The sequence below is a fragment of the Mus pahari genome, chromosome 10, assembly GCF_900095145.1.
Source record: "Mus pahari chromosome 10, PAHARI_EIJ_v1.1, whole genome shotgun sequence".
NCBI classification, from domain to species: Eukaryota; Metazoa; Chordata; class Mammalia; order Rodentia; family Muridae; genus Mus; species Mus pahari.
In genome coordinates, this window is record NC_034599.1 from 15,619,178 (window position 1) to 15,628,499 (window position 9,322).

Below are 9,322 nucleotides of genomic sequence, written 5' to 3' on the forward strand. Positions count from 1 at the left end.
ATTATGAAAATTATTTTAAAAATAAACTATTTAAATATTAACAGAAAATTATAGCCCAAAATTTCAAAGATATTTGTTTGTTGTAAGTCAAGTGAGTAGATCAACATATTGATTGTAACAACTAAATTTTGTAAGGGTAATTCCAAGTCTACAAAATAGTATTTCTGAAAGGCTCATTATTAAATATTCATTATGCTGTATTTAGAAGCAGTAAATATTACTCATAGCAGTTAAGATTAAAATGTATTTCTTAAATGTCAAAAATATCCTAATAAGGTTTGCTTCTCTGACATTAAAGAAGGAACATCAAGAACTTCATATACTTGTTTCCAAGTATTGTTTGCAAATAGATTGCAAAGAATTCACAATAATCTATACATTTTAAAAATATTCACAGATGAATACATGGATCAATGATAATGGTCAACAATAGTCTCTGCAACTTAAAATCAAAATTGTGTTCTTCTAAAAGTTCTGCATACACAAAACCTTGAAAAAGTTTAAACCAGATAAACTCCCTGCACAGAGAATGGAAAAGTGGGCACAAAGTCTCATTATGGAAAAAGAAGCTATCTGGGAGATAGCTTCTGGGAGAGAAAAAAATTCTTTAATGGAGTAATGTGGTGACTTGAATATGTTTGGCTCAAGAAGTGGCATTATTAGGAGATGTGACCTTGTTGGAACAGGTGTGGCCTTGGTGGAGAAAACTTTAGTATGGGCTTTGAGACCCTTCTAGCTGCCTGGAAGCTAGACTTCTGCTGTCTGCCTTTGGAACTACATGTAGAAATTTCAGCTCCTCCAGTCCTACCTCTTCCTGAATGTTGTGATGCTTCCTGCCATGACAATGGACTAAACCTCAGAATCTGTAAGCAGCCCCAGTTAAATGTTTTCCTCTGTAAGAGTTGTTTTGTGCATAATGTCTCTTCACAGCAATGGAAACCTTAACTAAGATAAGTAACACCGAATATATCAACCATTCCCATTGCTCCAGAACAATTGACCACTACTAAAATGACTTTATAATTCTTGTTTTAGTTTGGATTAGTTTTAATTTTTATCTTTCTTTTTTTATTAAATATTTTCTTCATTTACATTTCAAATGCTATCCCACAAGACCCCTATACCCTCCCCCTGCGCTGCTCCCTAACCCACCCACTCCTGCTTCCTGGCCCTGGCATTCCCCTGTACTGGGGCATATAATCTTTGCAAAACTAAGGGCCTCTCCTCCCAATAATGGCCGATTAGGCCATCTTCTGCTACATATGCAGCTAGAGACAAGAGCTCAGGGGGTACAGGTTAGTTCATATTGCTGTTACTCCTATTGGATTACAGATCCGTTCAGCTCCTTGAGTACTTTCTCTAGCTCCTCCATTGGGGGCCCTGTATTCCATTGAATAGATGACTGTGAGCATCCACTTCTTTATTTGCCAGACACTAGCATAGTCTAACAAGAGACAGCTATATCAATTTTTATCTTTCTTTATGGTGGCTTTTGTTTGCTTGTTTGCTTAGGTTTTTTCCAAAGATAACAATTTCAAGTAGGGTGGTTAGGGAGGAATCAGGGGGAAAATGAGAGAAGAGAAATAGTATAGCCAAAATGTATATTTTTTATTTTAAAACATGAAAAAGATTAAGATGATGAAACATTTTTAGGCAGATGGTTTATTATACTTATTTTTAAAGTGAGTTAAAGGACTAGACAGATGGTTCAGCAATTAAGGGCAGTTTTTGCTTTTGTAAAGGAACCTGTTTTGGTTCCCAACACCCACATGAGAGTTCAGAAAAATCTTTAATTCCCAGTCCAGGTATACACATACAGGCAAAATGCTCACAGATAAAATTAATACATTTAATGGTAATTTAAAATAAGAAAAATGTGCAGAAGTGTGTACATCATCTCCTGTACTTTTTCCACTTACATTTTCCCAATTTAATCATAGTGAGAAACAATGACCCAAAGGAGTCTACATAATAGATACGGCATGGGGTTACTGGGAATTAAACATAAGCTTAGAGTTGCCTCAGAAACTCAAGTTATTAACTATAAAAAAAAGGATCTCGATCAGGAAAAAAGTAGCATTAACAGACTAAAGATGCTAAAATTGGAGGTCAAAAGCTTTTATTATTTTTAACCTTTTAAAATTATAATTACATCATTTCTCCCTTCTTTTTATTCCCTCAAAGCCATTGCTAATTTTCAATTTCATGCCTTCTTTTGCATTACTCCTGGACTTAGATATTCCAAAATATATATATATTAGATATATATATATAGATAGATATTCCAAAAATACTTAGATATTCCAAAATATCTAAGTATAGGAGAAAAGCCCAGGAGGTCTCAGCAGTGCTGCACAAAGAACTACAAACAACTAAGGAATACCAGAAGTGGGAGAAATAATCTTCCTCAGAGAAGAACATGCCATTTGATTACTCAATACTCAATGGTCAACCCTGAATGCATACATACAGGAGGAAATTTTTTGTTCTTTGAGAACTTTGTACAATGTGTTTTGATCATAATCATTATTCCTCCTCTGATTCCTCAAAGATCCATTCCTCTTCATCACTCATACAGCTTTGTGTCCATTTTCCTTCATCAAGACAAATTTGTGCTCCCAAAATATTCTTGAATTCTTCCACTGGAGCATAATAAACTTATCATGGACTATATTTTTAGAGAAAATTGGCCCTTAGTATTCCAATAGCTAAGAATTGTCAATAGTTCCTTAGTTAAGGGTTGAATTTCTGTCAATTTTCTCTATACTAGTATTTGGTATTACTAGGGCTTATACAAGATATATACATGCTATCATAACTGCTGAGAGGTTTATGTGCAACTGTTGCACTATATCCAGAAAGTACTCTGTGTGTGTGTGTGTGTGTGTGTGTGTGTGTGTTTGTATTCATCCACTTCTTCTGAACCTTACAAACTTTTAACCCCACACACACTTCCATAGTGATCTATGAACATGTGAGTGGGGTGATACCATATATATGTTTTATTTAGGGTTGACCATACTGCAGATTCATATTCCCTGTACCTGGTTCAATTCTAGGTCTCCATGTTGATCATCATCCACTGCAAATAGAAACTTCACTACTGAGGACTGGAAGATGCCTTAATCATAAAAAAACAATGATAAGTTATAAATTGATTTAATACCATATACATTCATCATAGAAATAGTAGGTTCATTATGGTAGTAGGCTTATGCCAAAGGCACAATTTTTGTATCTATTTGTCAGTTGGTGAACATTAAGTCTTTTTTTAATTCCCTAGCTATTGTAAATAGAGTAGCAGTGAAAATGATGAACAAATATTGTGGAGTAGAATGTCCAATAAACAAGGCATATGCAAAGAGGTGGATCTTATGGTAGGTTTATTTTTAGTTTTTTGAGAACTCTCCACACTAATTTCCAAACCGATTGCAATGAGTGGTCTTTCTTCACTGCTTTCCCTCCAGCAGTTGTTATCAGTTATTCTATTGATCTTTGCCTCTCTGATTGGGGTAAAATTAAACCACAAGGTTGTTTTGAATTGCATTTTTCTAATTGCTAAGGAGAAAGAACATTTTAAGATATGTCTTAGCCATTTGAGGGTTATTTTTCTGCTCCTGGGCCCATTTTCTGAGTAAGTCATTTGTGTTTTTATTTGTTTTGAGGTCAGTATATTTGGGGGATATAAATTGTGAATTAAAATCCTCAGTCAGATGTGTATCTGGAAAATATTCATTCCCATTCTGTGGGATTCCTTTTCACATGGTTGATTATTTCTTTAGCTGTGTAGCTTTTTAGTTTCAAGAAGTACTACTTGTCAACTGTTGACATTAGTTCTTTGTCAAATGGAGTTTTAATCAAGAAGTCCTTTCCTATTTCTATATCATGTAGGGTACTGCCTGTTCAACTTCATTTTTCCCATTTAGGTCTTCCATCCTTTTGGAGTTAGTTGGTGTGGAAGGTCATAGATACAGTTCTATCTTCATCTACATTCTTCTGCATGTAGACATCCAGTTGTCCTAGCACCATTTGTTAAAGGTGCTTTATCTCCAGCATATAACCTTAGGGTACTTGTCAAACATTATGTGGCTAAAGTTATATATGCTTATATTCATGTCCTTGATTTTGTTACATTAGACTACATGTCTGTTTTTAAGCCAGTAACATACTGTTTGTATTATAATAGATCTGTAGTATATCTTAAGATCTGTAATTGAAATCCTTCTAGCACTGTTTTTTCCCTCAGTAATATTTTTGGCTTACTTGTGATTTTTAAGGTATTATATTAATTTTAAGGTAATTTTTTCTATCTCTGCAAAAGAACAGATGGAGATTTTGATTGGGATTGCATGGGATCCATAAATACCTTTTGGTAAAATGTACATTTCCATAATATTAATTCAACCAATTCAAGAGCATGAGCTATATTTCGACTTTCTAGTGTCTTTCCCTACATTCAGAAGTTTTCATTGTAGAGGTTCATGTCTTCCTTGGTTAGATTCTTCCTGTTTAGTTTATTCTCTTTGAGATTTTTGTGAAGGGGGTGTCTTTTACTCTGTGTGTTTGTTGCTGCTGTATAGAATAGCTATTGATTGGTGAAAGTTGATTCTATAGTCTACCATACTGCTTAATTTGTTTATTTCTAGATGCTTTTTGTTGGAGGTTTTGAGATTTCTAATATGTAATATCATGTTATCTGAAGTATCTATTTAGTGTTCTTTTGCTTCAGCTATCATTTCAAGCACAATACAGAGAAGTGGGGATGATTGTGAGTCCTTTCTAATTCCTGATATCAATGGGATTGCTTCATGTTTTTATATATTTAGAATGATGTTGACCGTGATTCATATATAGTTTTGATTAGGTTAAGATGTGTTCTCTCTGGTCCCTTGGACCCTTATAATGAAAGCATAATAAAGGTCGGATTTTATCACATGATTTTTCTGCATCTATTGAGATGATGGTATGATTTTTTTGTTTTTAAAACTATTTATCTGACTTATTGAACACATGTGTTGAAGATCCCTGCATCTTCTGGATAAAGCCAATTGGATCATGGTGAAGAAGTTATTTTCATGTGTGTTGGTATTCTGTTGTAAGTATTTTACTGCACATTTTTAAATCTAGGTTAACCAGAATTATTGCTCTTTAGTTTTCCTTTTTTGGTGAGCCTTTACCTTGTGTTACTTTTGTGATGATACTGGATTCATAGAAAGAGTTCAGTTGTTTTTCTTCTTTCTATATTTTTAAAAATAATTTAAGATTTGGCTCTCTGCTCTAAAAATCTGGTAGAAATTAGTTGTCAATCTATCTGGCCCTAGTAGTTTCAACTACAAATCTTTTTATTACTATTTCAACTTTCTAATTTATGATGAATATGTTTAGTTTGATTAATTCTTCTGGGCTTAATTTTAGTGATTTGATGAATCTATAACTCTTTCATTTCTTTTTTTCTTACACATAGTTTAGATTTAAAGTAAGTTCTTTTAAATTACTTATTTTTATTTACTTATATTCCAGTCATTGCTCCTCCCTCCCAGTCCTCCCTCCCACAGTTCTTCATCCCATTCCTCTTCCCTCTTGCCCGCAAGAGAATGCTCTCCTACCACCAGGTCTCCTCCTTCCCTGGGGTCCCACCCATCTAGATAATTAAGCGCATCTTCTCCCACGGAGTCCAGACCAGGCAGACCTCTGCTACACATGTGCCAGGGGCCTCAGACCTGCCCAAGTATGCTCCTGGTTGGTGGCTCAATCTCTAAGAGCTCCCTGAGGTCTGAGCTAGTTAAGAATGCTGATCTTCCTTTGGGGTCACTTTCCCCTTCAGATCCTTTAATCCTTCAACCATAGGGATTCCCAACTTGTCTCAGTCAGCTGCTGGTAGGGTCTCTCAGAGGACAGCCATGCCAGGCTCAAGTCTGTAAGCACATCATAGCATCGGTAATAGTGACCCCCTGCCATTAGATGAATCCCAAGATGGACTGGTCAATAGACAGCCTTTCCTTCAGTCTCTTCTCTGTTTTTATCCCTGTAGTTCTTTTCGACAGGAACAATTCTGGGTCATAAATTTTGACTGTACTTAGTAACCCCATCCCTCCAGTTGAAGCCCTGTCTATTGGAGGTGGAATATTCAAGTTCTTTCTACCCACTGTTGGGCATTTTGGTTAAGTTCACCGCCATTGTATCCTGAGAGTCTCTCACCTTCCTGCTTTCTGAGAGTTTCTAGAGGGTCCCCCTGCCTCCCACCCCCAGAAGCTGCATATTTACATTCATTCTCATGTCCTCTGGGTTTCTCTCCTGTTCCCCCCAAATACCATGTGGTCTTTATCACTATTGTCTGATAGTACATTTTGAAGTCAGGGATGGTGAATCCTCCAGAAGGTTTTCCTATACTTAATCTAGTAGAAAATGTTGAGGTGTTCTCTTCTAACATTTATGTTCACTATCTAAAAGAACCACAGTAAATTATGATATAAAATACTACAGTTTAGAGAATTGGTGTTTTCATAAAGTAGCTACCTATGACTTAAGAAAAATGTGCTATATTCTATTTTTATTGTTTTTTGCTACAGTAGTAATGATTTTTAAAAGTGAAAAGATATTATTTCCTTCTCAGTGTCATCAAAAATATTGCTTTTTTGTCATGATCCTAAACATCTGATTCCTCATGTTCTGGTTTTAGCACTCTGTTAAGTTTACTTCCTTACTAGTATACTTATATAAAAGAAGATTATAACATGGAAACCAATATGTAGAGTTGTAGATGATTGGTCTTGTCCTAATGCTGAAAGCTATGGAACTCAAGTGAGAATATTTTACTTGTAATAAGTTGGACTTAAAAGATAAATTGTTTTCCTTTTTAATTATCTCTTTTACTTCTGAAAACAGTATAATTACACTTTATGTCATATACTTTTCCAATAAATTTTGTTTCTCCAAAGGTGTCCAAATAATACAGAAGCACAAAATCTACCAGTTGTCTCACAGTTCCATCTCATGAGCCTCTCAGAGAATGCAGAACTACAGCCTTTCCTATTGGTGCTGTTTTTAATCCTTCTACATGATCACAGTGCTTGGAAACCTGCTCATCATTCTGGCTGTGTGCTCTGACTTCCACCTCCATACCCCCATGTATATCTTTCTCTCCAACCTTTCTTGGTCTGACATTGGTTTGATCTCCACTATAGTCCCAAGGATGATTTGGGATATTAGAACTCAAAGCAGAGTCATCTCCTATGTGGGCTGCCTAACACAGATGTCCATGTTTATAGTTTTTGGGTGTATGGATAGTATGCTTCTGACTGTAATGGCCTATGATAGGTTTGTAGCCATCTGTCACCCCCTGCATTACAAAATCATTATGAATCCTAACCAATGTGCATTCTTACTTTTAGCATCTGTTTTGGCCAGTCTTGTGGACTCTCAGGTGCACAATTTGATTGTACTGCAATTTACATATTTCAATGATATGGAAATCTCTAACTTCTTTTGTGACCCTTCACAACTTCTTAATCATAACTGTTCTGAAATGTTCACCAAAAACATAGTTATACATTTTATTGGTGTCTTTTTTGGTTTATTTTCAACCACAGGAATTATTTTCTCATACTATAAAATTATTTCTTCCATCCTGAGAATTCCATCAACAGATGGAAAGTATAAAGCCTTTTCTACCTGTGGGTCTCACCTGTCAGTTGTTTGCTTATTTTATGGAACATCCATTGGAGTATACATTGGTTCAACTGCATCAAATTCCCCTAAAAACTGTGCAGTTGCTTCACTGATGTACACAGTGGTCACACCTATGCTTAATCCCTTCATCTACAGCCTGAGGAACAGGGAAATTAAAACTGCTCTTTGGCAGCTGCAGAGAAGATCAATATAATTTCATAATACCTTCTATCATTTTTAAGTTTGAGTTCTTAACCCAACAATGTATCCATAAAATTATAACTTCTTTGTTATTGTGGCTTACATTCCACTCCACTAATACCTAAATGCATATTCCTTTAGTTTGTCTTTAATTAAATTGAATGAGAATACCTACTGATGAATTAATAAATAACATTCAACTTCACCATCTGTCAGATAAACCAATACTCCATTTCATCTTAGCCACATTGTCAGTGATTAAAGAAACAAATACAAACTATAATAGAGATATGGACAAAAGAGAACATTTATACATTACCATGGGAATTTAAACTACTCCTATAACTATTGAAGATATGGACCTTCCTCAGGAAAACTAAAAGTTGATCTTCTTTATGGTCCATCTCTACAATTCCTGGGTACTTATGCAAAGAACTACAATTCAACATGTCATGGAAACAATTTCCCATCAATTTTATTGCAGCTTTACTCACAAAAGCTAAATTTTAGAAGCACTTATATTTTCAAAAATACAGAATTGGGTAAAGAAAATGTGCAAATTCTTTTTACACAATGAAATGTTCTTCAGACTTGATAAATAGGGTTGTATTATTTGCAGGAAAAAGTGGATCCAGATAGAGATAATATTTAGTGAATAAAGACAAATAAATGTTTTTTCTCATTCATGGTTCCTATATTTCATACAGAAACATAAAATCATCTATGTGTATATGACACAAAATACAAACAAATAGCTCTGGTTGGACAATGAAGACTATTAGGATGGAACAAGAAGACATAAGGGGACATAAGTATGAAACAAATATATTAGTCATATAATGTATAATTGAATAATATTTTTAAAATAAATAAATTTTAAAATACTGGTGGCTGTATCTCATAATTAAGATTCTTATTTATATGTATCTGCCTACTTAGGAGAACTTTTGAAAATTCGTGATTCCAATGACACTGCAACACATCCACCCAATGAGCACCACCAAAAACATTTTTTCTAACTTCATATTTCACGCATACAGAGAATGAAATGTGATTATATCCACCTTCTGTACTGTTTTAGTCAGGGTTTCTATTCCTGCACAAACATCATGACCAAGAAGCAAGTGGGGAGGAAAGGGTTTATTTGGCTTACATTTCCATACTTCTGTTGATCACCAAAGGATGCAGGGCTGGAACTCCAGCAGGTCAGAAAGCAGGAGCTGATGCAGAAGCCATGAAGGGATGTTCTCTACTGGCTTGCCTCCACTGGCTTGCTCAGCCTGTTCTCCTATAGAACCCAAGATTACCAGCCCAGAGATGGCACCACCCACAAAGGGACCTCTCCCCTTGATCACTAATTGAGAAAATGCCTTACAGCTGGATCTCTTGGAGGCATTTTCTGTGATAACTCCAGCTGTGTCAAGTTGACACAAAACTAGCCAGTACATGTACC

General features: G+C 35.3%; 1 pseudogene; it reads left to right on the top strand.

The window, feature by feature from the left end:
• Positions 1-6,895: 6,895 nt before the first annotated feature.
• Positions 6,896-7,882, top strand: LOC110328472 (annotated as a pseudogene).
• The last annotated feature ends 1,440 nt before the right edge of the window (positions 7,883-9,322 follow it).